Genomic DNA, 27927 nt, shown 5'->3' with positions numbered 1-27927 from the left:
TCTGTGCAGAGAGAAAGCAGATGTCATTTGCAAGGGCTCAGAGGGAAAGGAGAATGGAGAGTGACTGCTTAATGACTTTCCTTTGGGGATGATAAAAATATTTTGGAACTAGATAGAGACAGGATTGCACAACATTGTCAAAGTACTAAATAGCACTAAACTCTTCACTTTGAAATGGTTAAGTTGATATTATGTGAATTCTACTTCAATGAAAAAATAGAGCGAGGGTGAGAAAAGGAGTAGAAATACCTAGTAGTGTTTAAATATGGAGTGCAGACCTTGTCTCAGATCTATTATCACCACACTTTGACCATTTTTAATATTTGATGATCTCATTAAATATTCACAGATGTCCCATAAGGTAGGGATTACTAATATTATTCATTTTTACAGGGGAGAGAGGAGGTCATGGGAAAGAACCTGATGGTTTCTCTGTCTTTGTGCTACTTCGTGTTTTACAGAGTCGATCCAGAGTTGTCTCTTGAGAAGTAGAACCAAGAAATATAGGTGAGGTTGCTTTAATGCTTGGAGACGTCTCAGCTAAAGGAAGTGGGCCAGGGAGCAGTGAGGTGCTCTGACATTCTAAACATAGCCTGTACTTGGCCACTTAGGAAGATAGATCTGTTGGTAGCAACACGTACTTAGGCCGTGTGTGATTTGGCATGTCTCGAGCTGTGAAGTAGACGCAATGCAGGCAAAAAATCGATGATGTTATGGGGAGGGGCTGTGTTGGGTGGTAACTGCCATTTGCAGTGCCTGGTGGTGGGATGGAGAGGAGTGAAGAATCTCTTTTTAATAGATTTTCAGGATGGGAAAATCATATTGCAACTCCCGAGCATTTGGGAACGATTGTACCTAAGGCAGAAAGCTCACTGAACACGAAGCTGGAAAAACTGGACACTCCCTGTAAACTCACTTTGCGGATTTTTGGATGTCAGAAGAAAAGGTCAGAGAATTTCAATTGCCAGTGGCCCTCTTACTCCTTCTAATCACGTATACCGAGCCCAAAGAGAGAGCACAAAGCAGAATAGCAGGTACCAATGACTGTGGGACTTAAAATCACCACCTAGGGTTACTGCTATCATCTCTGAGAAAGTAGGCAAAAGGCAGATCTTAGGTAAGATGGGAGCAGAAGGGAGATTTCAGCCTGAACCACAACCCTGGAGGCATGTGATGAAGCTAAACCTTTGGCACAGCTTAGAATTTACATTAGAAGCTACACTTGTGAAATTTCTGAGAACCACATATGTTATTCCCCACAACCATACCTGGAGAAATAGATTAATATTCAATCTTTATTTTAATTTTGCCAAGGAGAAAATTGTACTACAAATGCTAAAGTAAAAGTGCAAATTAGCATAGAATCTTAGGTCCAAAAGCTGAAAAGACTTTTGACTCACTCCTAGAAGAAACCAAACTACTGAAAAGGGAGGGATCAGGGGAAGAAGGATTCATATAAAATTAAAAATAGAAAACCTCGGACTCACACTTTATTTCTTAAAATTCTAAAGCTCTATGTTTTACCCTCATTCGGCCATCAAATTGATCAGCACTTTCAGAACTGATTTCTATTCTGAATTCAGGCCCTTTCTGCCACGTATTTCTCACTGTTCTAGAGGCTGGGAAACCTAAGATCAAGGTGCTGACAGATTTGGTTGCTGGTGAGAGCTCCCTTCCTGACTTAATAGGTGGCTGGCTTCTTGCTGAGTCCTCACCTCTCCCTGGGGACATGCACAGGGAGAGAGCCAGATCTCTCTGTCTTCCTCCTCCTATAAGGGCACGAATCTCATCATAGGGGTCCTACCCTCACGAACTCATCTAACCCTAATCACTTCTCAAAGGCCCCACCTCCAACTATCATCACGTTAGGGGTTAGGGCTTCAACATACAAGTTTGCTGGGGGGGCGGGGGGCAGGGGAAAGGTACGGGCAGTGGGGGGCACAAACATTCAGCCCATAACAATAAGCAATGTTAAATAGTTATTAAAAAACATAAACCTGCTTATATCTTTGTCAATGCCTTTGTGCCAATGACCACCAGGGACACACAAGAGCTCTGCAGCTGACTCGGTTGGGTTTAATTCTCATGGAAATCCATGAAGAGGCTCAGTAAGAGTCTTAGACAGAACTTATGATAGGATTTTGGTTGGGCTAGGTGCTTTGGGGGAAGATTTAAGGAAGTGGGGCCTTGCTCTGGATTGGATGCTGTCAGGAAGTAAGGATAATTCTATGCATAAATCTTATCTAGAAAGAGGAAACAGAGTGAGGCTAAAGCAAAAACTGATACAGGATATCCAGGATAGGAGGATATTTGATTAATTTTGTGTTCACGTTTTGTCTGGGGACAGGCATGAATATGGAATGGTCTTATTTATGTGCTGGCCCATCATAGCCTCAGCGTGGCCTTGTCTGAAGTTTGTGTGCTGAGAAATTGTTTATGTTCAACAGACCTGTAAGGGCCAGGCTGGCTCCTGGATGTCAAGGGCTGCTTTTCTCTTTCTTACCTTTCAGCCGAAACACAGTGCATATTAGTCAGCTTGGGCTGCCATAAAAAATTACCATAGACTCCATGGCTTAAATAATGGAAATGTATTTCTTCAGAGTTCTGGAGCCAGGAAGTCCAAGATGAAGGTGCCAGCGGGATTGGTTTCTGGTGATACCTCTCTCCTGGGTTTGCAGATGGCTGCCTTCGTGCTATGTCCTCACATGGCCTTTTTTCTTTGTGGGGAGAGAGAAAGAGAGAAAGAGGGAGATATCTGGTGTCTCTTCCTCTTCTTATAAGGACACTAGTCCTAACAGATTAAGGCCCCACCCTTTTGACCTCAGGTAACCTTAATTCCCCCTTAAAGATCTTACCTCCAAATATAGTTACTATATGTAACTGAATTTTGGGGGAACATAATTCAGTTCATAACACTGTGCATCAGAATCCAAGATTTCTAGAGAGATCTTTCACAGAAGGCAAAAATAATGCACATGTTGAAAGAGGTATTATCTTTTAACAGTAACATTTAGACTAGGCAAATATCTACCAAAGCAGGATAGAAAAGTCAGGTGACGGCTCGCTGGACAAATGGGCCCAGGACTGGCTCAGATGGTTTAGGGTGATGGGTTAATTGGTAACTGTTTTTAATTATTACTTTTTTTCATGTTTACTAGTATGTAATATTGCTTTTGGCAATTAAGATACAAATACCTGTGGGGAAGTTGATAAATAGATTTAAAGTTTTTCACCCCGTGGAGTAAACAAAGGTTAGCAAGTGCTCTGTTAGCATATTTTGGTGTGCTTCTGGGTAAGACCAACAGGGGACTAATAGGGCATTGAGGTGGGGAGGGGACATGCTGAAGGGCAACTAGGGAAAACCTGGAAAACCTACCACCTTCTTGATTTGCCTCTTGCCTATCCTGCTCTATCATCAGCCCATAATTACGCAAATCATTTCTGCCTTCAGACCTGAGTGTGGCTGTTGTTTGGCTGTTGCCACACCCCACAAGCAGATAGGAAGGACAATTGAAAGAATAATCGTGATACCCGACCCCCACCCCCAGATGAAACTCTCATTCCATTAAAGCAAACATTCTCTTAGGTATATGATGACGAATGAGAGATTTTCAGTCTGTCTCGTTGTTCTAACTGTCCTTTTCGTTTTTTACGTGAAAGAATTGCCCGCAACAAAAGGAATAGGTGCGGTAGAGACCCTTGTTTAGATTGTAGATCTTGAAAAAGTGCTCGGAGCCCTGAGCATGCAGACCACATTTAGTGTGGGGACAGATAATTTTGGAAGAGAACATACTGTAACCTTCATTTTCTAAGTAGAGTCCAATGCTCCTATCTGGGCCAAATCTATTTTTAGGATAAAGCCTCTAATCTCTCCTAACAACTGATTTCCACTAATCTTTACGGCACGTCCCAGTGTAGAGCATGACCTCAGAACACTCCTGACTCAGCCCTCCCTGTGACCCAGCCCAGCCCACTCTTTCACACAGGGTCCCCTGGAGATTTAAAGAGTTTATTTTGAAATGAAATGGCAACTGGAAAAAGCTTTTCTTTTCATATGGGAAAAACCTCATAACGCATTTATTTCTCTTGATTAGTGTTCATGATAGCAGCCCGGAATGCTTTCTCCAGCCAATTTGTAGTTGATCTTATAAAACAGATCTCTCTTTTTGATCTGATTTCCCCCTTCCCTGTGCATTTGTTCTGCTTAAACCTTTCAGCACATTTGTTAACTTGAGCGACAATGAAAAAAATTACCGCTCCATTAACGTCGAGTCATGGAATCCATGGGATGTGCCTCAGTCATTTAATGGGGGTGGCTTGTTTCCCTCCCAGATGTTCTCTTTCAGCAGATACCATTGTGTTTTAAAACTTTGGATAATTATAGCTCTGTAAACCTAGAGTACAAGATTTGTTGGCTCCAGCCAGCTCCACTCCTTATGTAATAGCTTCATTGTTCAGTAATCACCCTATTCACAAAGCAAAGGGATCTGTGTCAGCCAGGACAGCAATTCAAAGCACTCCCCGTGCTGGATAAACAGTAGCAGAAGCAGTCTACCAAAACACCCGGGAGAGACTTGGCCACAAGAGTGACCAGGGCTGCTTGTCCCTCCCCAAATGCAACCGTTCTTCAGAAATTTCTTCACCTTTTCTTCAGTAACAAATCAGCCTCCAGGCAGCCTTTCCTTTGCTGGTGAAATTCCTGCTAAATGCTGGGAGCCCCAAGGGGTTGGGGTAGGCATCGTGGGTGGTGTGGGAAATGCTGTGCAACTGAGAGATGAAATGGAGGATGTGGGGTGAGATGCAGAGTACGGGGGGGTGGTCTACACATGAGGTCCCCCAAGGACAAGAGGAAGGAGAGATACATGTCCCTAATCTATTTCCTGGAAAAGTCCAGAACACCTCCAGGAGCACTGTTGGGGATTCAACAGGGAGGGCACAAGAAGAGGGAGGGAGTTCTGAGATGTGTGGGGATCTGCACCAGGGAGTCTGTACCCCGAGTTTCCAGCCTGTGCGACCCCAGGGAATGTCACACCTTCTTCACACCTGCTCTTCTTCACAGCTGCTGAGGCAGGAGCACATGCTGTGGAAAGTGCCTGCTCCTGTGCTGGCAGTTCTGAGATTCCCCGGGAAACCTACTTGGAGGGTAAAGGTCTCGAGCAGCATGTAACTGATTACCTCTAACATTCGTGCTGGACCTACGAGTCTAGTGCGGCCCCATCACAAGATGGAAGGCCCTCAGTCAATCACCCCCACACAAACCCGCTCTTCTACCTCCTCAGGTGTCCCCCAGTCCTAGTCCTATAGGCCCCAGAGAGCGAGCTAGGATCCTGGAAGGGGGCAGAAGAGAATGAGAGAAAAAACAGGGAGATTTGAAAAATCACCCATAGTGATCTAGAACACTCATCTGAGGCCGATTCACTACGGACCAGGAAGGTACAGAAATGCTGTAACCCATCCACCAGGATCCATGTGCTCATAATTGATTAATAGATACATTTCTATCATCTATCTACCATCTATCTATCTATCTATCTATCTATCTATCTATCTATCTATCTATATGTATGTATATACACACATATATTTATATAATATATTATACATTTTATGAATGTATATATGTATACATACATGTGTGTATATATATTGGGGTGCCAAAAATGTACACATTTTAAGAGATGTTATCTATGTATTACTTTTCGAAGTTGAATTGAATTACGGTAGCAATGTGTAGTATGACATTCGCTCAAAAGATGGCGTTAATCAAATGCTACTGTCATTCATTGTGTGACAATTTTAATACAGTTTTTTTCTTTCCTTAAAATGTGTATACATTTTTTGGCACCTTCTATACGTATAAAAGACATTACAGTTTTGGCATAAAGATTATTTTACAGTGAAAATATTTGAAACCTTATCTGAACTTCCCTTATCTGACTAAAGCAGAAACTTCTGAAAAATACAGCTGCCACCAACCCCCCTTCAAGAGGGTTTCCTGTGAATTCCAGGAAAGAGACAGACTGCCCATTCCCATTAGCATCAAGAAAAACCCAACAGAAGCTTTCATACTTTCCCACTGAAGCCCTAAATGCCCCCTCACATACTTTTTACTGAGCTAGTATATAAACCCTTACCTCTGAGTATTCAGTGAGTTACTCATTACTGAGAACTGCCACACTCACATGTTAAGTAAACCTTGTGTTTTCTCCTGTTAATCTGTCCATTGTCAGTAAACTTGCAGTCCATGACCATTCAAACCTAAGTGGGTAGACGGAAAGTTTTATCCCAATTTACATGTACAAAAATATATATGTGTACAAATTTATAAATACAAGTAAATAGTCTCTGTTTATATATATAAACACACATATATATGTGTACATATAAATATATATATCAATATATATATTCTGCTAACTGACAGTACCTGCAGGCCCTCTCAGACCTGAAATTTTCTGGCTACCCGTCCCACAAAGCCCTTTTGTCACGCCCACCCTGACACACCCAGGTGCACACTCACACACACACACACCACTAGAAGGAGGACTCCTCCCGTGGGGGTCTGCTTCTGTAGGCGGGTATCCACTGTGCCCTGCCTTGCCTGCTGGGCACGCGCATCTCCACCCACAGCTAAGGCCCTTTGGCCCTTAGGATCTGAGAGCCACTGAGCCTTCTATTGTTGACAGGAACAGGGTGGGGGGGGGGGCCCTCTATTCTCTGTGTGATTTTTCTGTTGGAGATTTTTTAAAACACATTCAAGCTTATGCTCCACTGGTTTGTAGGGTTTTAATGGAGCATTGTTTCTATTGTTTTGTTTTCTTTCCTTTAAAACCTGCCTTCTCCCCTGTATCTGATATGGCCGGGCTAGGGAACCATTCCATGCAGAACCCCCTAACTCCTATACAACCTGGTTTGTGTTTCCCCAGGACTTAGAATATTACCTGGTACCTGCCCCAGGCCCACAGTCCCATATCCATAATTCTAAAAACCCCAAAGTCTCTGAAAATAGAAAGATTTTTATAACCACTTTAGTGGCAAAATGTAAAGTGAAGTGATATAAGGCTCCGTGTATCCCAGTTAGTGTGAATATTCATACAGTTTACTAATATAGGACTGTGGAAATATGAATGTGTTTGCTTCGCAGGCTATTGCCTCAGACCCCTCTGGGATGTTGTCTAATACTCGGTTTATGCACCATATTGTCTTTCTAAAATCTGAAACATTCTGACACACATCTGGCCTCAAGGGCTTCAAGATATATGACAGTGGACTTAGACACGTTTCGATAATTATGTGCTGAATCAATGTCTGAATTGCTCCTTCCTTCCCACACCAGGGCGGACAATGTTATAGGTCAAGTTCTTGCATTTGGCTCCTTCCTCTCCAGTTCCAGGAACTTTGCCCAGGCTTCACGCAAACGGGCTTTGGTACATTAGCCCTGGTCACAATGAAGGGTCCATAAGTGGACCAAAGCTGAGTTCTGACCACATGCGGGAGTTTTATAACACCAAACCCATCCTTAACATTACATTAAGAAAGAAATAGACAGGTAGACCAGATGTTTCCAGGCCTGCGCAGGCATTTAGGTCTTGTCAGTTAGCAGGGAGAACAAACACGGAAAGTAATCCTGCAAGGTAGTAGTCACAAATACCTGAATGCAGATGTTTTCTGATGCTCTGGTCTTCTGAATCAGCTTTAGATGGCTGTGCCTTTTGCTATTATTTGAATTTCCCTCCTTTTCCCCATCCCTCTCCACTGCCTGAGGTCCTGGCTCTAGTCTCCTGTGTTCCAAATGTACACCAGTTAGATTCATCAAGGCTTTTTCAAAGCCCTGTGTCTACTTCTGTATTTTAGGATTTCTACTCCTTCAAAGAAGCCACCTATGTTGATGAAACTCAGGGTCCCACAAACATGGGTGCTCTCCTGGGATCTGCTGGACAGTCCTGGCCCCAACAGGAGACCAGTGGTGGCTCCCTACAGTCTGAAGTTACCTGCATTCCTCATGGTGGACCATCTATAAGGCAATCCTTCCTCATGCTATTATAATAATGATGGCTTCTCAGCACATAAGTTGAATTTTTCATGCTAAACTACTCCTTCTCTTCTAGGAGTCAGGGGCCTAAGAAAGTAAGTAACTTAAAGGGAAAGTCCATACATCCCAGAGTTAGACTTTTTTGCTTTCATTTATAGATAAGAAAGCTCATGCTCAAAGAGCTTTACGAGTCATTTATCTAAGATCATGTAGTTGGTTAAAGACCCAACCAATGTGTGAACCTAGGTCCTAAATTCCTACACTGATGCTTCTTGTTCTCTTCCATGTTCCTAATTTATGACAGGCATTCATTTGAAGAAAAAAAAATAAACTGGATCTTTGTTTTCAGAGCTAGTTAATTTCAGGAGCACTTGGGCCTTTTTGAGCAACCCGGACCTAAAGTTGCCAGTATTTTTAGTAAAGATAAAGATAACCGTTGAGGCTGTTTTCTCTTTTCACTTTTTTTACACTAACGTGTTTCCGTAGCAATGTGATCCCTCTATTTCAGATGCTAACGTGCATAAGCCACTTAACCACTTTTTGCCATGATTTTATAAGCGTGCTGCAGGACTTGGAGCCAGAGCAATCACAGTGGGACTGCATCCCGTGTGTGTTGATATTTGTGCTGGTGGCAGGACAGAGAACCCACAGTGACCAGGAGACATGGGCTGAGAGGCAGGACCTCCTTGTCATCCCTACGTGACATGCGTGTGTCTAAAAAGGTGTGCTTCCCGTGGAGAGGACGATGCAGGGGTGGCAAGGAAGAACACAGTTAGTTTGCTAGGGGTTCTTTAGCTGAGTATTACCAACAGAAATTTACTGTCTCACACTTCTGCAGGTTAGAAGTGTGAGGTCAATGTGTCGGCAGGGCCATGCTCCCTCTGAAAGAAGCAGGGAAGAATCTGTTCCAGGCGTGTTTCCTAGTTCTTGGTTTGTGGATTGTGGCAGCATAGCTCCGATCTTCACATGGGATTCCCGTGTGTGTGTGTGTGTGTGTGTGTGTGTGTGTGTGTGTCCAAATTACGCCTTTTTATAAGAACATCAGTCATATTGGTTTAGAGGGTCACCCTATTCTAGTATGATCTCACCTTAACTAATTGTATCGGCAATGATCCAATTTCCAAATAAAGTCACATTCTGAGGTTAGGGAGTCAACACACACTAAGGGGACAAATTTCAACCATAACAGTCCACAGTCTGGCTCCCCCATATTCATGCCCTTTTCCCATGCAAAATACAACATTCACCCCATTCCAACAGCCCCCAAAGTCTTAACCTATTTCAGCATAAACTCTAAATTCTAAATCTCATCTAAAGCAGATCTAGGTGAGACCTGGAGTGTGATTCACCCTGTGACAAAATTCCTCTCCATCTGTGAACCTGTGAGAACAGGCAAGTTACCTGCTTCCAACATACAATGGTGGGACAGTCATAGGATACACATTCCTATTTCAAAAGGGAGAAATCAGAAGGAAGTAGTGGTTATAGGTCCCAAGTAAGTTTGAAACCTGGCAGAGTAAATTCTATTACATTTTAAGGCTTGAGAATAATCCTCTCTAGCTCCATGCGCTGTCTTCTGAGCCCATCTACACTATGAAAGGTAATCTGCTTCACTCAGTCTGCTGGTTTAAATGTTGATAACATCTAAAATATACCTTTACAGAAACATCTAGACTGGTGTTTGACCAAACAACTGGGCATCAGAGCCTAACCAAGTTGACACAAAATTAGTCATCACATTTACTCATCTGAAAATTAGATAGAGTAGTTTTAATCTGTCACAGTGGTTTTCTGAGGAATGGACAGAAAGGACTTTGTGTTTTTAGCAATCAAGAAGCAAAGGAATTTGCACTGGCCTAGAGGGTGGGAAAAAGATGTATCTAGACTGCCTGGCTGAGTGGCACAAGGAGGAACAGTAAAAGAGAACTGGCTGATCTGGGGCTGGGTACACTAGAGGGTGATATGGGCCAAATGATTCTTCCCCCCCCCGCCCCGCCGCCTCCAAATTCATGCACTGAAGCCCTAACCCCCAATGTGGTGGTGGGACCTTCGGGAGGTAACTTAGATGTGGTCATAGGGTGGAGCCCCCATGATGGGATTAGTGCCCTAGTAAAAAGGAGAGACACCAGCGCTCGGTGCTGCGTGAGCGAGAAGGCAGCCTAGAACTGACTCTCAGCAGGATTTGAATCTCCTGGACCCTTGGTCTTAGACTTCCAGCCTCTAGAACTGTGAGGAATAAACACCTGTTGTTTAAGCCACCCAGTCTGTGGTATTTTGTCATAACAGCCTGAGCTGACAAAGACACAAAGGAAGGCCCTTGTGGCTTCCTGAACATGCCTCACCAAAGCGCTGTTTTATTGTACTGTATTTGTCTGTTTCTCTGTGTCCCCATAAGACCTAAAGTTCCACAGGCTGGTCTTTTGAGAGGATGTCTCCTCGGCAACCAGCGGAGGACCTGGTGCCTAGCTGGTGCTCAAGAAACAGTTGTTGAATGAAAACATCAGTGGACTGCACGCAGCTTCCTAAGCTCAGTGGTGACAACACAATTTTACAGTTGGGAGAGATACAATTTCGTTTGTGGAGTGTGCAGCGAACCTGTCTGGAAGCTGTGTCTGCCAAGCAAACACCCTGCTCTTACCTAGATTGTGTGGTTGTTTGAGTCGGCTTGGGTAAGGTTGATAGCGGAGAAGGGGGAGATGCTACCCCCGCAGCCCTCAGTCACCCTTTGGTGGCTACAAAAGCCCGCTGGTTGTGTGAGCCTGCATTAAGAGAAAGTTCACTTAAGGGGACCTGCCTGCCAATGCCTTTCGGTTCTTAGTCTAGTAACCACAGATCTTAATCTCTACACAAAGTTGAGATTCGTCTCTAGACATGCTTTATTCTAAAGGGCACAGAGAGAGAAGGAAGGAAGGAGCACATTTTAAGGAGGAGAGAGAAGGTAGGCAAACCTTCACGTTCCTTAAGAGAAATGCTTCCTATTGGGTGAGGACAGCAGCAAGTCACCCATTTCCATGCATCCTCCTTGGAGCCTTCTGGCTGTTAGTCTGTCTCAGGCCCATCTTGTTATGGGCGGGAGGCAGGGGGTGGCAGTGGGCAGCTGGGTTTATGATGATATTGCCACATCAACCTGTTCAGCACCCACACACTACAGAAAACATATGACATGTGACACTTTATTCCCTTGCATTGCTAACTTGCAATCTACGTTGCTCTGGGGCCTCCTGCCTTTGAATGAGATTTGGGAGAGAACCAGACGGCAATCTGTGCTTCTAGCTTCCCATTGACAATGAGGCAGCTAGCTCCTAACTGGGACTACTGATTTCCATTTCAAAACTGCGTTCAATTTAGTTGATTTAAATGACTTGACTTTCCTCTGTGAAATGACTGTGGCATGTGAGCTCAGCCAGTTGCTCTTTGAAAAGCATAAACACGCTCCCTGCGGGGACCAATGGAGCTCTGCCACCCATTGTTTATCTAAAAACAGCGTTTTATTATTGTCGCTCAATTAGTCCAGACAGCGGACACAAATGACTTTCAAGAGCCACATCCTAACACTGTGTGTCACACATAAAATGCTAAAGACCGCCCTAATAGCTAGCTAATAAAATCAAAATGTGCCTGTATTGACTCCAGGATTATTCAAATCGTCACCCTTTCTTCTGAAATCTCTTCTTAATCTAATTACATACAATATTTTTACTTTAGTAAAAGAACATTAACCTCAGTAATCAACAATTCTGGTCTCAATTTATTAATGAGCAAGCAACCAAGGTTCTTCTGAATGTAAACTTTGGAGCAGAGTTTATTTTCTATAAACAAACTAGCATATTTTTCCCCTCAAGGTCAAAATATTATTGCTTGTAGGGTTTTTTCCTACACACTTTTTTTTCCCTAAAAATTGCACAATCTGTCATTTCACAGACACCTATCAAAAGCCACTCCTAATCACTTTCAGAAGATAAGTTTCTCCTTGTTTATACTAACTGCTGTGAAAATGCTATTATACGCAAATGTTTCATCTGTTTTGCAAACATATGTTTTCACACACACATACTCACTGCAGAGGCAGTTGCCTGAAATAGGAAAGGTCCTTTAAAGAAGACAGAAATGAAATGCATAGAGCCACTCAACATTTTCTGTTTTTCAAATCCATCTTAGAATCATGGCTGACTGATAGTTAGAAATCATGTACTTCATTGACTGCATTAGAACCGCACTCTGTACGGAAAGATGCCTGCTCTCTGATTCATACCACTAACTTACAACTGAAGAAGTTGAGGGTCAGAGAAGTAGAGATAAGGAAGGTTAGCAACCATGTTAATGGCAAATGAAGGACTGTAACCCAGGTGTTGCAGTTGCACATCTGGACTGGGGTGTAATTGAAACAGAAAATCTGAGAACTTGGGTAGTAAAGATCCCTCCTCTTAGTGAGGGTCATGAAAGTCTGGATGCTCTGAATGCTGTGGTTGTTTAGGTTTAGGTTAAGATTTAGTTGTTTAGCTGTATTGCAGCTGCTCCCCCTCCCCTGCAACCCCCCTTCTCCCACCCTTATCCCCCAAAACACACACAGGCACACTTTGGTAATATAACATTTCTAAAGTTTTCATTTGAGTTTAATTTGTATTTGGAATACATCCAGACCAAACAGAAAGAAAATCTCAAAGCCGGCACTCTCCTCCATTACAGCTCCTGCCAAGCTCCTCTGGTTGCAGCCATAGATGGGGAACCCACATTACCTCACGCCTCAAAACTCCATCTCTGGGCAGGCCTGGTCTCACCACCTCTCTGCTTGCTCCTCAGGGTGAGAAGAAGAGGGCTGATGTTGGCACCGTGAGAGGAATTCTTCTTTTTACCCGCAAGCAGAAAAATTACATTGTTGAGGGCTGAGGGCCAAAGTGGAAGAACTTCCCAAACGGCTCTAAGGGCAGAGGTAGGAGTCTGTGAATGCACTTGGAATTGGGAGGTCAGAGCTCTGCCTTCCTGCACATGCTTCTTTCTTGTTTCTCTGGCCTGAGCTTCCACCACTTCATCAGAACAGGAAGCATTAGTTCATCACCAAAGCAGCGCCTAAGAGTCAAGTGACCTTAATTTTGGTGCCCAACAAAATGCCTCTGCCACTTGCCTAGCTCTAAGTCATTTGCCTCTGAGCACATGTCTTAGGTCTTCTCTATCTCTGTTTCTTTATCCCACAATTTTTTTCTAATTATTCCTATCCTTGCCTCTTGGGGGTGTGGGCCACTCTCTGAAAAGCATATAAGGTCCTCTCAATACAAATCCTCATTTAACCCAAACTTTTCCTTTCATAGAAGGATGATAAGTGCCAAGAAGAGGTAAGGGGTGTCTAATATCTGGTAAGTCAGAAAAAGACTACTTTGGTAGGAACACAGGGTTATTTTATTAGGTATAAGCTGTTCCTTAAGGGTCATCTGACATGTGTACACCTTTAAAAGAAATACATTTTTTTATCATATAACGTCGAATTCTTTCAGATCGGTGTCAGTTGGTCAGTTCCTCTTCCATCTCCGCCGGCCCTCACAGGGTGAAATACCATCCCCATCTGGAAGCTGCCAGCCAGCTAGCTGCCTGGCTGAGTGATGGGTTTCCTTTGTTTCCGCTGGCTAACGTTTCAACGGTATCGTGCTCTGGCTTATAAAACTTTCCTCAGGAAGCCACACCAATGACCCTCAAAAGGCATAGGTCTTTTGGTAGTTATTCACCCTGAATTTTTAAGCTCTCAGCCCTCCTTTAGGTTCTGGTTTGTCTTCCCTTCTGAAACCACAAAACAGTTAGCGATTATAATCTTTCAACACAAAGTCACTTTGGTACCCACAATCAGATGTCGCCTGGGGTCACAATTGACTGTCTGTGGTGGAAAGTTCCAAGCAGTTGCAGTTGCTTTTGTGATCTGCCAGTTGACTAGGAGAGAGAACCTTGAAACCCAACAGGAAGGTGGTTTTCTGAGGCATGTTAAAAATATATTTACGTTTGTTTATATATGAATGATTATTTTTAGTCTGAGGAAGAGGTTTGACATGGATCTAGAGACGCCATGGTGGTATGGCGCAACTACCAGGGTTTCGACCTTCACAAAACCAGTAGCTTTGGCGCTTCTGCTTCTGCTTCTTGCCTTATTTCCCTTACTCCTTACAATCTGCTAACGCTGCACGAAGCCGATCCCAGATCTAACTTGCCAGCTAATGTCTCTGTTCCTCTCCAGACGGGCAGGCCATCGCTAGACATGCCACACTTGAGAGGCCAACGGCTGAGCTTCAGGCTTCCAGAAGCTCTTTCTTGCTGTTCAGTGATGGGCCTGGGCCTTCAGAAGTCTCGACCTGCCGTGCTGTGCTCAGGTGCTAACAACTGTGAGCTCATGGCACACCTTTGGGTCATGTGAACAGGCTGGCTGGACATCTATAAGCCAAATGGTTCCTACTTGGCTGTAAGAACTCCAGACTGCTGGATGGCCAGGAAGTATACAAAGATGCAGTTGTTCTTGGGTATCTAGCTTTATTTATTTTTTTTTTTTTCGGAAATAGAGGAGAAAGCTGAGATGTGGACTGCTGTCTTCCAGCTAGTTCAGAATTTCAGAATCCCCCCTCACACTCCCCATACAATCAAGCAGGGCGTGTGCGACCCAGAGCAAGTTAAGGTGAGATGAAGGGCACAAACCCAGAGGACCACTGGTTGGCAGTAACTCTGGGATCAGAGGCAGGGTCTGGGGCACACATAGCATTTTGTACCTGTGCCTCCACGCACTGCTACAGCAGAGTATCTCTTACAGGTAATCATACCTACTCTGCGTACCTACTACTGACCTCAAGTGGTAACCTGTCAGCCTAGGGCTAGTGGGGCCAGACAAGACACAGCCAATGAAGTCAGTGCTCTGCCCACACTCCTTGGGAACCTGTATCATTTTCATGCAACCAGCTCCACCTATGCCCAGCAGCGCCTGTGCCCCTTAGTCAGAGGGCGACCTTCAGGGACTTTTCTTGCCTATAGAAAGCAATAATGGGCAGGTGCATTCTTGCTGGGATGATACCCCTTAACCAATGAATGACAGATGGGAAGAGGACATACAAAACCAGGCCCACAGTGAAGGTCAAGGAAGCTCTGGAGTGTTTGAGTCCCACCTCACCAGTTCCCTCCCTGGGGCTTTGCATGAGGCTGCACCCTTACCTGGTATCCCTCCTTTCAGTGGTCAACTACCCAAACCCCCTACTGGTTTCTCCTGGGAACATTCCTTAAATCATTCAGGGTCTGCTTCTGGGGAATCTACCCTGAGACACAAGACGAAACACAAGAGGAAATGTTTGCTCTGAGACCCAGAATCAACCCTCAGCTCAGATGGCTTCTCATTTCTTTAAAGGTCAGGCTTCCTAGGTCATCTCATAAAGATTCTTAGCGTGAAAGAATCTATCATCCTGTTGCACAAGCATAACTGACAACTAACTCTTTTCCCACTCCACAGAGTTCCACTCCTGGAACCTCAAAACTCCAAGTCAGCACGAGGGCCCTGGGGGAAATCCTGCTTCCTCAGTCTTAATTCAGAGTATGTAGGCCATGTCCAAAGCTTCCAACCACGCAGCTTCCCCCTCCCTCTAACCCAACAAAAATCAAAGCCAACAGAGACCTTATATGGGATTCACCAACTTTGGAAAATTTTTCAAAAGTAGTTTTAGTTCCTTTCTTATTGTCTCCCCAGAGTCTGATATTTTTTGGAAGGAGGATTGTAGATTCATTGACCCTTGGGAAGTCCAGCAGAAAATCAATCCTGCAGCTCAAGAAAACTGTGTAGAAACCCCACAAGCTCCCCTATTAGGAGCTGTCAACTCTCTCCTCCCTCCCAGCCCTTTGAGCCTTGGAATTAACTTCTACTGCTCGGCAGAGCAGGCAGCGGTGGTCATGGTGCAACGAGGGAAGCAAATGGTGCAGAATGGGAGAACTACTGTTCCACAAGCTTGTCCTTCCCCCCGTTGTGTAAACTCCAAGAGCATTTAGTATAGAAGAAACATCAACATTTGTTTCAACATGACATGCACCCCAGGAAACTTCCCACAGATCACTAAGCAGAGTTTGGGCTTGTCATAATCACTGTTGCTTTTGGCCCATCCCTGGAATAATTCTAAAGATACACACTTGGCTCGGAAGCCTACAGGCAAATATTCAAAAGTCCTGTGGGTTATTACGTCTCGATGCACCTCACTTACATTGAGCTGGTGGGGTGGGGTGGGGGAGAAGAAACGGGAAGAGAGGTGTCGGGAAAGCTCCCCAGTTCTTGTACTTAGCTTGACCTGTCAAAACCCGATGGCCTTGTCATGGTGGACTTGAACCTGGGTAGTCCTGAAAAGTGCAATTCCTAGGGAGGTTGCTTCCTAGGTTTGTCAGGGGAAGGAGAAGCTTCATGGGAAGGAGAGAGGTAGAGTGAGGGAGGGGAAAAAAGAAGGCCGTGGGCAGCAACAAAATTTGCCCTGTATTTGTAGTAAGTTAAAGTTGTGCCAGCCTGGCCATTCCTCTCGACCCACAGACCTGAAGGAGCCCAGGGAAGCATGTCCACCCTCAGCAGGAGTGTTTGGGTTGCCAGAGGGGTCATCTTAGGTTCCAACCTCTGCAAAACTCTTGAGGACTCTATGGTGAACAGTGAACTGTGTGCTTTTTCTTCTCTTTTCTCTTTCCGTTCTTGATGATCAGAGTGAGTGAATTCTGTGCTTGCGATGGTGTTTTAATTAATTTTTGATTAAGAAAAGGAAGGGAGTTAAAATTAAAGCCTGCTATAAAAAAGCAAACCAATTTCTGGAAGGTCATGAGCTGCTGCTGGCAAGTGTGTCCAGGAGTTAGGAACAATGTGCTTGCTGTTTCTGGAGCAAATCAGCAAAGCAAATTCAGGCTGGAGAAGGCTCCCTTGGCATAACTCAGGGTTGGGTTTGGTTTTGGACTCACACAAGCCTCTCTGAAAGCTGACTGAGGAAGCAGGGCTGTGTGAGCCCTGGCCCCTCAATCGCCCAAAGTCTTTATTCCACAGCACTTCCATGTGACCTAGGGTGAGTGAGGTGAGCGGGAAAGCAGCTGACTTCCCCTTCGTTTCCCCATCACCTAGTGCAGTGCTTGGCATGCCATAGGTGCTCAATGTGTGCTTGTTAATGACATGGGAGCTTACCAAAGCAGTCCTATTCTCCATAACTTTTCACTGAGGAGACAAAAACAAGATATAAGATGAGCTGCAAAAAGGAGGAAAACATACAGAGATCTCCTTTATTTCTCTTTCTAACTGTAAAAAATGGATGTATCATTACGTTTTATGAGAAAGAGGATGAAAGAAGAGTTTCTTAACCAAGTAAGCCCTTTATTACCTCCACTTTTGTGATAAGAAACCAGTTAGGTGTTATGGATAAGAACATGGACTCTGCAGCCAGACTGTTTGGGTCAGCGTCCTCGCTCTGCCATTTTGTAGCTGTCTGACCTTGGGCAAGTTACTTAACCTCTCTGTGCTCTGGCTCCTCATTTATAAATTGTTAATATTAACAAGACCTATCTCATATGATCGTTGTGACAAGCAAATGAGTCAGCATATATATGGCACATACAACAATAGTACATAGTAAGTGTTATTTAAGAGTTATTGTTATTATTATTATTATTATTATTATTGCTCTGGGTCAGTCAGTGTACTATGAACTTTACATCAATTGTCTTATGTTTCACAGACAACATCTGTATAAAATAAACACTATTTTGTTTATTTTATAATTATGGATATCAAATCTAAGTAAAATCAACTAATTTATCCATCGTCAAGCACCTAGTGATTGTTGGACATTGACTTTGAACTTAGATCTGTCTGACACCAAAACCTGTGCTTTTTCTATGAAGCTACCCTGAAGGGGACGTGTTTGAAGCTTCGCCTGCTTGCCATCCTGTCAGCATTCTCTCAACCACCAAGGCTTATGAAAACATGGGCCTGAGCTTAGGTTCCACTGGACACTGACAGAAGAGCAATTGTACCTCCATCAAAAAGCTCAGCACCAATAATGGCTCCAGCTACTGTAGAATACTTGGAGGAAATGAAGTTAGGAGGTCTCAATGAGAGGCCTCCAAAGATTTCAAGGATTAGAAGAGAAAAATATGAAGGAGATGGAAGAATTATTTTTCTACTCTGATTGTGGAGATAAAAATTCCCTTTATTTTATGCAGATTAAAGTTACAGGACTCAGGAATAGAGTTCTCAGATACTGCATATTAAAAAACAACAGAGCCCTGAATAACTTGAATCAACCTATCCTGTCTCTAGGGAAACCTAAGCCTAAGCCAGCTGGTACACAGAGCCACTTGTCCTGTGAGTAAAATCACTTTCTACGAGCTTTAACCATGGATAATGACAAGAAAGAGGGAGACCAACGTGAGACAGTGGTAGAAGAACAGAATTGCGATATAGGTCTTCTGACTTCACAACGTCATTCTCTTGACCCAGTAATTCTGAGATGAATTCCTCTGGATGTATCTAGAGATGATTCCTTTTGTATAGTAGTCAATAGTTCAGATGACCTTTTACATTTAATACATTGGAGGGATCTGGATCTTTGTCTATGGGAGCATTGCCAAGTCATGTTTCTTTGTTCAGCTGCTTTTCCATCTTACCTAAGCATCTGTACAGCTACTGTACCTTGCCCTGTTCTGGTGGTTGAAACACATAGTTAGAAAAGGAGTAGTGGATGGTTGTTGTTTTCCTCCAATATATTTTTTAAATCTTTTGAATGAAGTATTTCACACACACAAAAGAAATACACAGATCATAGTTGTATAGCACAACGAGCTTTCACAAAATGAGCATATCTGTGTTCAAATACCAACCAGATCAAACAACACAACATTATTAGCACCCAAAAAATCCCTTGCAGGTTTCCTCCCTTCAATTATTACACCCTCTCTTCTCTCCAAACACTAACCTGACTTATAACATCATAAGTTAGTTTTATTTGTGTTGGGGCCACATGTAAATAGAATTATATATTATATATTCTTTCAGGTTTGGCTACTTTTACTTAACATTATATTTGAAAATTTTCCATATATTTGTGTATAATAGGAGTTCATTTATTTTCATTTCTCTATAGTGTTCCACTATATAAATGTACCATAATAGATTTATCCATCTTAGTGCCCATTTCATGGACACGTAGGTTGTTTACAATTTGCGTCTATAGTGAATAATGCTGCTGTGAAAATTCTTGTACGTGTTTTTTGTCACACATTTCTGGGGAGGTATATGATTAGAAGTGGAATTGCTGAGTCAGAGAGTATGTATACATTTGATGTAGAGAAACTTGCCAAAGAGTTTTCCGAAATAAGTGTGCCTATTTACACTTCCACCGCAGTGTGTATGTTCAAAATCCTCGCTAACATTTGATATTGTCAGTCTTGTAAATTATGATCATTCTGATAGGTACGTGCTGATAGCTCATTGTGGTTTTAATTTTCATTCCCCTGATGACTAATGAGGGTGAGTACCTTTTTAAATGTTTATTGTGAATCTTTCTTTTGTAAAGTTCTGATTATATCATCTGGTTATTGGTCTTTTCCTTATTGTTGGTAGTTCTTATATAGTCTAGATATGAGTCATATGTATTGCAAATAACTTCTCCTACTCTATAGATTGCCTCTTTGCTTTTTTAATTTTCTGATGAACAGAAGGTCTCAAATTTAAATGAATACAATGTATCTTTCCCTTTATGAATATACTTTTTGTGCTTATTTAAGAATTTTTTTTTCCTACCCCAAGATCATAAAGACATTCTCCAATGCTATATTCTAGGACAAGGTTGGTAAACTATTGTGGTCCAATCTGTTCCACCACCTGTTTCTATAAATAAAGTTTTATTGGAACACAGTCACTCCCATTCATTTACATATTTTCTATGACTGTTTGCTCTACAATGGCAGACAGTATGGCCTGTGAAGCCCAAAATGTTTACTGTCTGGTTCTTCACAGAAAAAATTGCCAAACTCTGTTCTAGAAGCTTTATTATTGTTTCTTTCACATTTGGTATTGACATTTGTAAGTGGTATGTGGTAAAGATCAAGATGAGTTTTTTTTCTATATGTATCGTCAATTAAGCCAGTACCATTTATTGAAAAAATTGTCCTTTCCCCAGGGCTCTAAAGTGTCATATATCAAGTATATGTATATGCATGGGTCTGTTTTTTGGATTTTTTTCAGTTTTGTCCCATTGGTCCATTTTTCTGGCCATGACCAATGCCTCTCTGTTTAAATTGGTGCATTTTTATAGTGAGTCATGATATCCTCCCACTTTATTTTTCTTCAAGATTATCTACTATTCTTGAAACTTTGCATTTCCATATAAATTTTACAGTCAGTTTGATCATTTATTCAAAACAACTTCCCAGAACTTGGATTGGTATTGTATTGACTCTATAGATCAATGTGCAGAGGTTTTACTTATTTACAATGATAAGCCTTCCAATTAATGAATGTGATGTATTTTTAAATTTATTTAGGTCTTCTTTCATTTCTTTCAATATGTAGATTTTTCTGACTTTGATAACTTGTATATATTTGATAAGTTTATTTCTAGGTATTTTTGATGCTATTATAGTTTTATGTCAACACTAGCTTTTGTGTAAAAAAAAAAAAGCAATCAACTAACTACTAGTCACCTACCAAATACCATGTCCCAATGAAAATATTGTGGAAACCTAAAATGATAGTCCATGTTCCAAGAAATAAAAAGATTTGGATGGGAAAGGGAAATGCAAGGCTGACCAAAACAAACAAACAAACAAACAAACAAAAAACAAACAAACAAAATCTAGCATATGTATAAATATTTACTTAAATATCTCTTCCTTGGGTTTTGAATGTCTGCTGGTATTGATTCACATGCCCTTATGCTCTTAAGACTTCATGATAGCGTGAAAAGAACACTAGTGGTTCCTAAGTCTGGTTCTTCACAAATTAGTTGTTGAAACTTCAGGTAAGGTTCTACCCAACCTCCTTGCACCTCAGTTTCTGCACCTCAGTGTTTGCACCTCTAAAAATAATGAGCTGACTTGAACATTCTCTGACTTATATGTGAGGAAGGGGAAGCTTGTGGTTACGGGTGAGTGTAGACACAGTCAGGGACATGCTGGGTATTTCTGAGGGTTTTCACTGTCAAGAGATTTTTTAAAGGAAAGTTATGGCCCCGCTGGTTTGTGAATGCTTGGAATGCCATTGATAGAGGTAGGACTACACTTAGTTCATTAAAATGTGTGGTTTATGAAAACCATTTTCATATTTCTTTTAAAAGACATATCTCTGAGAGAGAAGATTCCTGAAGTAAAAACAAGCAGAGGTATGATAAATGCTAGGAGAAACCACAGGGGCTGGGCCCTGGTACCAGAAAGGTACCAGTGAATTCCAAACAGAGGTGGAGAAGAATCAGGGAGGGGAAAGCCTAGAGTCAAACGGATAATGAAGCTGGCAGGGCCTGTGTGAGAACTTCCCTTGTGGGTTTCACAGAAGAGATATATTAGGGTTTCTTTAAAAATCTTTAGAGAAAACGTTACATTCTAAGTAAGTGCTGCCATTTTTCTTAGAGTCTAAGAGTGATGAAGGTAAGTGGGCAGAGCAGCAATGGCTGCTTGTCAACATTCACGCTCCTCCTTCCCTAGTAAAATGTCCTGCTGGGAAAGAGCTATTCCCATCAGAGGCGCTATTTTTAGCACCCTCTTGCATCTGGATCGGGCCAATAGAATATGTATAGAATTAGTATTCATCATTCTGAGCCAAAGCAACTAAGAAGAAGGTATAGCTTCTCCATTCTCAGTGTCTCTTTCCATGGCTAGATATTAAGGACTTCCAGTTCCTATGAGATAGCAAAGGCATGAGGTGTAAGGCACCTCAATCCTTGGATTATCTCATTGAGGAAAGTTGTATGCCCACCGGATATACCTGCATTGGACTGTCCTGTGAATGAGAAATAAACTTTGATTGTGTTAACTCACTAACGTTTGGGGTTATTTGTTACAGTAGCTAGTGTTACCCTAACAGAATGCAGTTGGTCTCTGAAATAATTCACAGTCTTGACAGAAATAAAAGCACAGTGTTATTATGTTACTGCCATTTCATTTGAGAAAAGATTTAAAAAAAGGAAGATAAGTCAAAAGAAGTTTCCTCAAACTTTCTTAAGTCCTTGGAGAATATTCACAACTAATATAAAAACAGGACAATAATAATGTCAATACATAATATCTGTGCCTAATAGATTTGCACTCCCCCAACTTGCATTTTAATTTCCTTGAACTGGCTCATGACATGTTCTTATGAGGGATTCAACATTTTGCAACAAATAAGACTTCCTTCTCTCTTGGCACTTCTTACTCCTCCTTCCCCCCCCCCCCCCACACCCATATTCCTGCTGCCTTCTCCATCCCACAAAGCTCATTTTTGGCAAAATGGTTTTCATAAACCACACATTTTAATGAATTAAGTGTAGTCCCACAGTCACACTTGCATTCTCCCACAGTTCCCTGACTTCCACACTCCTCCAGCTTTGGGAATTCTCCCTTACACCTCCAGAAAAGAAATGGAAAAAAAAAAAAAAAGAGCATGAAAAATTCTGTCTATAAGTAGCAAAGATATGCACAGAATGTGACTGCTCTTCCACTTTTCTTTTACTTATTTCAAAAATGTAAGAAAGAAGATGATTTTCAACATTGTATGTCCTCTGAGAAACTAAAACAAATCAGTGCTGTTTTTTTCTGTTGGCAGTAGCAAACTGTTATGATCACAAATCTGCATAGTTCACCCTTTATGCCTTTTAGTGGGACCTCCATGGACCTGCTTCTACCCTGCCAAAGAAGAAAATCAAGGTGTTTGACAGCTGGGAAATTTAAGAGAATTTCAGAGAAGAAAAGGACACTCTAAGTCATAGTTACTAAGCTTTTCATTTTACCACTGAGGTCCATTACAGATGGTTTAACTTGTCCCACGTCATACAACTACCCAATGGCTCCTGGAAAATTAAGCTGTATCCAACCTTTACAGTTCACGTCATATGGACCTTCAAGCACAGGATCTTCCTGGATCATCGCGTCAGCCATTTGACAGTGATGGAATCACCTCTATTAGAGATGTGAGGGGACATAGGGCTCTAAGAAGGATGCCTGGTGGTAAGATCTAGCCCCTCTCCACTAAATCCATGTCCTCAAGGCCACCAGTATTTTCTCCTTTCTCTGGGGCGGCACCAACTATGCATCAGACACTTGACAAAAGACATGACCTCTTCTCTCAAAGAGCGCACAGTTCCCTGAGGGCAGATAAATAAACAGATGATTCTAATCCAGTATGATAAATGCTCCCATCTTTTGTTCCTGGCACATAATCACTTCCAAAGCAACTGCTGCTTCTCCCAGGAAGAAAACAGCCGCAGCAGGAGCAGCAGCAATAGCCAATCACTGAATCATCAACTGAGGAGGCACCAACAGCTTTGCCTCCAGACTGAGGAACATTTTACCAATCTCCCTCCCACCCACCATTACCACCTGTAGGTTTGGAACCAAGAAAGGTTTTGGAAACTAAAGATAATGTGCTAATAGGATGTTAAAGTGAAACCACCCTCACCACCCACCACCAGAGGTAGTTAGTGTAAATGCATTTATTCCTGAGCCCCACGCTTTGTTTCATGACTCTGGCTGCTGGCACTTTGCAAGGTTTGAAAATGTTGCTTATGCAGAGAGCTCAGATTGCTTTTAGCAAAGGACTCCAAGCAGACAGATCAAACCCTTCTCATTGTCTCTTTCTTGTTGCCAAAACATAAGACTCGGTTTTATGGGAAACTCATGTGCATTCTCCTTCCATGAGATTGCAGTTAAAATTAAGTAGTAGAGGAAGACTGGAAATCAAGAGAACTAGGATTTGGTCCTGAATTTACTACTTAATAATTGGAATCCTCGACAAGTTCATTTACCGCTGGCCTTTCATTTTTTCATCTATTTTTTTTTTTTTTTTTTTGGTCCAAATTAATTTAATTTTATCTTTTTTTTTGTTTTTCACCTTTGAAATAAGAAGAGTGGACTAAGTTATCTCTAAGGTTTCTAACAATTCTGGCTCTGTATACATTCAAAATTTTGTTACTTCATTTTAGATAACATTTAATGAGTATGTATTACATGCCATTCACTGTGGTAGGCACTGGGGTAAAGAGATGAAAGTGCCAACCCCCTTCCAAATAGCCAGCAGACTCACTAGAGAGTCAAGCAGTAAAACGATGAGAGTTCAACCGGATGTGTGGGATCACAGAGGTGTGGGTGACAGCCTTTGGGGCACAGAAGAAGGGTACTGTGTCTCCCTGATCCACTCCTGACCTTTTCCACCGAAGAGGCTTAGAACATCTCACCCCAAAATATGTCATTTTGACATATCAATTGTTTTGAACTGAAAGCACTTGAGAAACAGCAGCTGCAAGAAGGGCTCTCCCATCTTTCCCTTCCCACCTTAAAAGTAGGACACATATTTCTTATGAGAAAAACAGGTTGCAAATCGTGGAAATGCAGCCTCCAGTGGAAACGGAAAGTGCCCTCTGCTGAGACAAAGTGGAGGTCATCTTTTAAACAGAAAATTCTCTCTACCAGAAAGAGGTGAATACTCTTGTCGCCCAAAATGGGGAGTTGACACCGATGAATCTGTACAAACAAGCCGACTATTAGGTTTTCTTCCATTTGTTTCCCCCATATATTTCCTAGTCACTTTCCCATACTTGATTGCCGCAGCCCAGACCCCTTTTTTTGTTGTATTGTCACATCTCCACAATTTATTGCTCTTTGTAGAAATGGTATACAAGCTTTCAGGCCTATCTACTTCTCTGTGTCTTCATTTCTTTTCTATGAGGACTCCTGTGTCATGTAAAAATATGAACATCAAATAAAATTTGTATGCTTTCCTTCTGTTAATCTGTCTTTTGTCAGTATAATTCTCAGGCCCAGCCACAGAACTTAAGAGGGTAGAGAAAAAAATAAATCTTTCCTTCTTTCTACTACCCTTTGCTCTTCCCTGGGAGGCTGGTCTACATGGATAAGAGCAATAAGGCTCCTGGGCCCTCTGGCTTCTTGCTGGCTTTCATCAATAAGGACCATTTCAGGAGACCAAAGGGAGAGAGAAAGGGAGCTCAGGGTGTTTATTTCCCTCTATGGGAAGATAACTCAATCAAAAGCCATTACTTGTCCTCAACTGACCTACTCTCTCTCTCACCTTCTTCCTTCTGACCCAGGTTTGGTGGCAGCTTTGTGGTTTCTACTAGCCTAGTTTCTACATCAGTTCCTGTGGTTCCACTTAAATCCACCCACAATTTCGTAAGTAGTCCCTTATAAATAAATCCTCCTCAAATTTAGACTGATCAGAGGGTGCCATCTGTTTCCTGTTGGGACGCTGGCTAATACAGGCATGAAACCAAATTTTGAGCTGTATGTCCATTGGAGGTAGTCAGGAGAATTGTGAGATAAAGAGAGGAAAGGGGCAGGACAGGAGAACCAAAAAGTGTTCCAGAGTAAAAAAAGCTAAGTCTTGAAAGATGTCTTGCAACTAGCCAGTTAAAGAAATGATGAGAAGGGAGAGATAATTTAAGAAAGCAAAATGTGGATGTTCAGAGACAGGAACATACACTGGGCAAGGTACAATGTTCACAATAATTGGAGGAAAGAACTGGTGAGGAAAGGGGATGGTAAACAATGAGGCTGGAGGGGGAGGAAAGTGCAAGATCATGAAGGATTCGGTGTTGTTTGTGAAACCTGAGAAGAAAGATTCATTTAAATCCCAAGAAGGAATTTATCTGCTGAGATGGACTCCTTATGGTCAATGGAGAGCCCAAATTTTATAAATATTAATAATTAGAGTCTAGTGGCCATTTGCTGGCAGGGGCTCCTCATGTACTCTATACCAGGAAGAATCTCTGACTGAACTCTTGGCTTCCTGCACTGTGCCCTGCTGGTTTAGGCTGTCAGAGTCAACCACTGCAGGGAAGCCATGGTTTCATCTTTTGACCAATGGACTGGGTGAGACCTGCCTTGTCCAATCAGAACTGCTCCATAACAATCTATCAGAATGTGTAATACCAATCAATGAGGACTACACAATTCAGACCAATCAGACCAATATGAATCTGGGTACCTCATTTACATAAAATGGATCTAATTGGGACCCTGGGCAGGAATTTTTTGTTTAAAAGATGACCTCCCCTTTGTCTCAGCAGAGGGCACTTTCCGTTTCCACTGGAGGCTGCATTGCCACGATTTGCAACCTATGTTTTCACCTGAAAAAAGTCTCTCCTCTTTCACACCTCTTTGGGACTATTGAATTACATGTTAATGAGTTTGGATTCTAACCTGAGGACAATGAGAAATATTGAAAGATTTTTAGCAGAAGAGTAACATGATCAGGTTTGTAATTTAGAAGATTACTCTGGTGAGCAGTGTGGAAGAAAGCAGGAGTGGAGCAGCAAGATTGGTTGGTAGGTTTATTCAATGACCAAGAATCGATGATAATTTGGAATTTGTCCATGGCAGTGGAGTAGGAGGTGTGTGTGTATAGGAGAACTATGGAGGAATAGTGAGAATTTGGTGGGGAATTGCTAATGATGGTGAGTCCAGAATGATTTCCAGGTTTGGGGGGTGTGGCAAGTTGATAGATGGAGGAATAATTTTCTCAACAGAGGAAATCCCAAAGAGGGGGATCCAAATTCAATTGACTCCTCATTCATTTTTTTTTCAGTGTACTAATGAATACTCTCTGATTATTAGCTTTTATCAAACATTTAGCTTGTATACTACTATTTCTGGTGGCTTCTGGTTTTATTACCCAGCTAATGGGGATACTATCAGTTCCTTCCTCATGTTTAAGAATTAGTGAGTGGATGCATGCATTGTCCCAGGCACAGAATAAGTATTCAATAAATGTTATTATCAAAACCAATGCTTTCAAACTCAATCCAAAATAGTCACAAAAGTTATTTTCTCACTCAACAAATACTTTTTGAGTGCCTATTTTGTGCTTATCATTGTTTATTCTTTATGTGGGCAACTGTCAAAAAGCTGTGAGAACGGGGCTTATACTATTAAAATAATTTCTGCTTCCTGTTTTCTTTGTATTCTCTCTCTCTCTCTCTCTCTCTCTCTCTCTCTCTCTCTCAACTTTCTTTTCCCAATATACATATAGCTTCCATTTTCAGGAGGAGAAAAGTCCAGATCACTAAGTTTTTAGAGAGAATGAAAAAACTTGCCTGAATTATTGATTCATAGCTTTATGATGCACCCAGGATAGTAAGGACATTTATAGATTCCATGAGTGTTTAATATCTATTTCTGGAGCACCACCATGTGCAATCATCTTGGACTCATTATGTTTCTTCGGCTGCCCAATGAGTCATAATGAGCCTCTGAAAATGTAAAATAATGGGTTAGAAGTAGAGGGAATGAAGTAACAGCCAAAGTCAGATATAAAATGATTCTTACAGCCTGTACGAACGATCAAGACAAGGAAGGGATGGAGGGCCTGTTATCACACACACACATGCACACGCAAACTTTAAAGAGAGCTTGCAGTAAAGGAGGAGGCAAGTGGGGAGCCCCAAGACCAAGATCCTTAAAAGTGATGGGTTGCCAATCTATTTTCCATTAAGATTCAAGCAAGTAGGGATGGGAAGCTCAAATAATGGGGAAGAAATAGAAAAGCTAGTGGAGACCCTTTTGAGAAGATGGAGCCCTTTAGTGAGAAGATAAAGGAGACATTATATTCCAGCACTTAAAATGAAGAGGAAGAGATCATTTCTAAACAGGGCACAAGAAATAGTTTCATCTCTCCCTATTAACCTCTGTTCCCCCAAAGAAAGCCAGTGGAAGCAAGCAGGACA

The 27927-nt window shown here is 42.1% G+C and overlaps 1 long non-coding RNA gene across 1 annotated transcript; it reads left to right on the top strand.

Annotated features, from left to right (window-relative positions):
• The first annotated feature begins 760 nt into the window (after positions 1-760).
• Positions 761-27116, top strand: LOC141572401 (uncharacterized). The gene is made up of 3 exons (XR_012497764.1): positions 761-946; positions 25294-25375; positions 26272-27116. It is a non-coding gene; the product is annotated as an uncharacterized LOC141572401 (long non-coding RNA).
• Positions 27117-27927: the final 811 nt, after the last annotated feature.

The sequence above is a fragment of the Rhinolophus sinicus genome, linkage group LG06 (genome assembly GCF_036562045.2).
Source record: "Rhinolophus sinicus isolate RSC01 linkage group LG06, ASM3656204v1, whole genome shotgun sequence".
Lineage (NCBI taxonomy): Eukaryota > Metazoa > Chordata > Mammalia > Chiroptera > Rhinolophidae > Rhinolophus > Rhinolophus sinicus.
The sequence above is the reverse complement of the archived record's forward strand: the minus strand, read 5'-3'. Positions and strand labels throughout refer to the sequence as shown.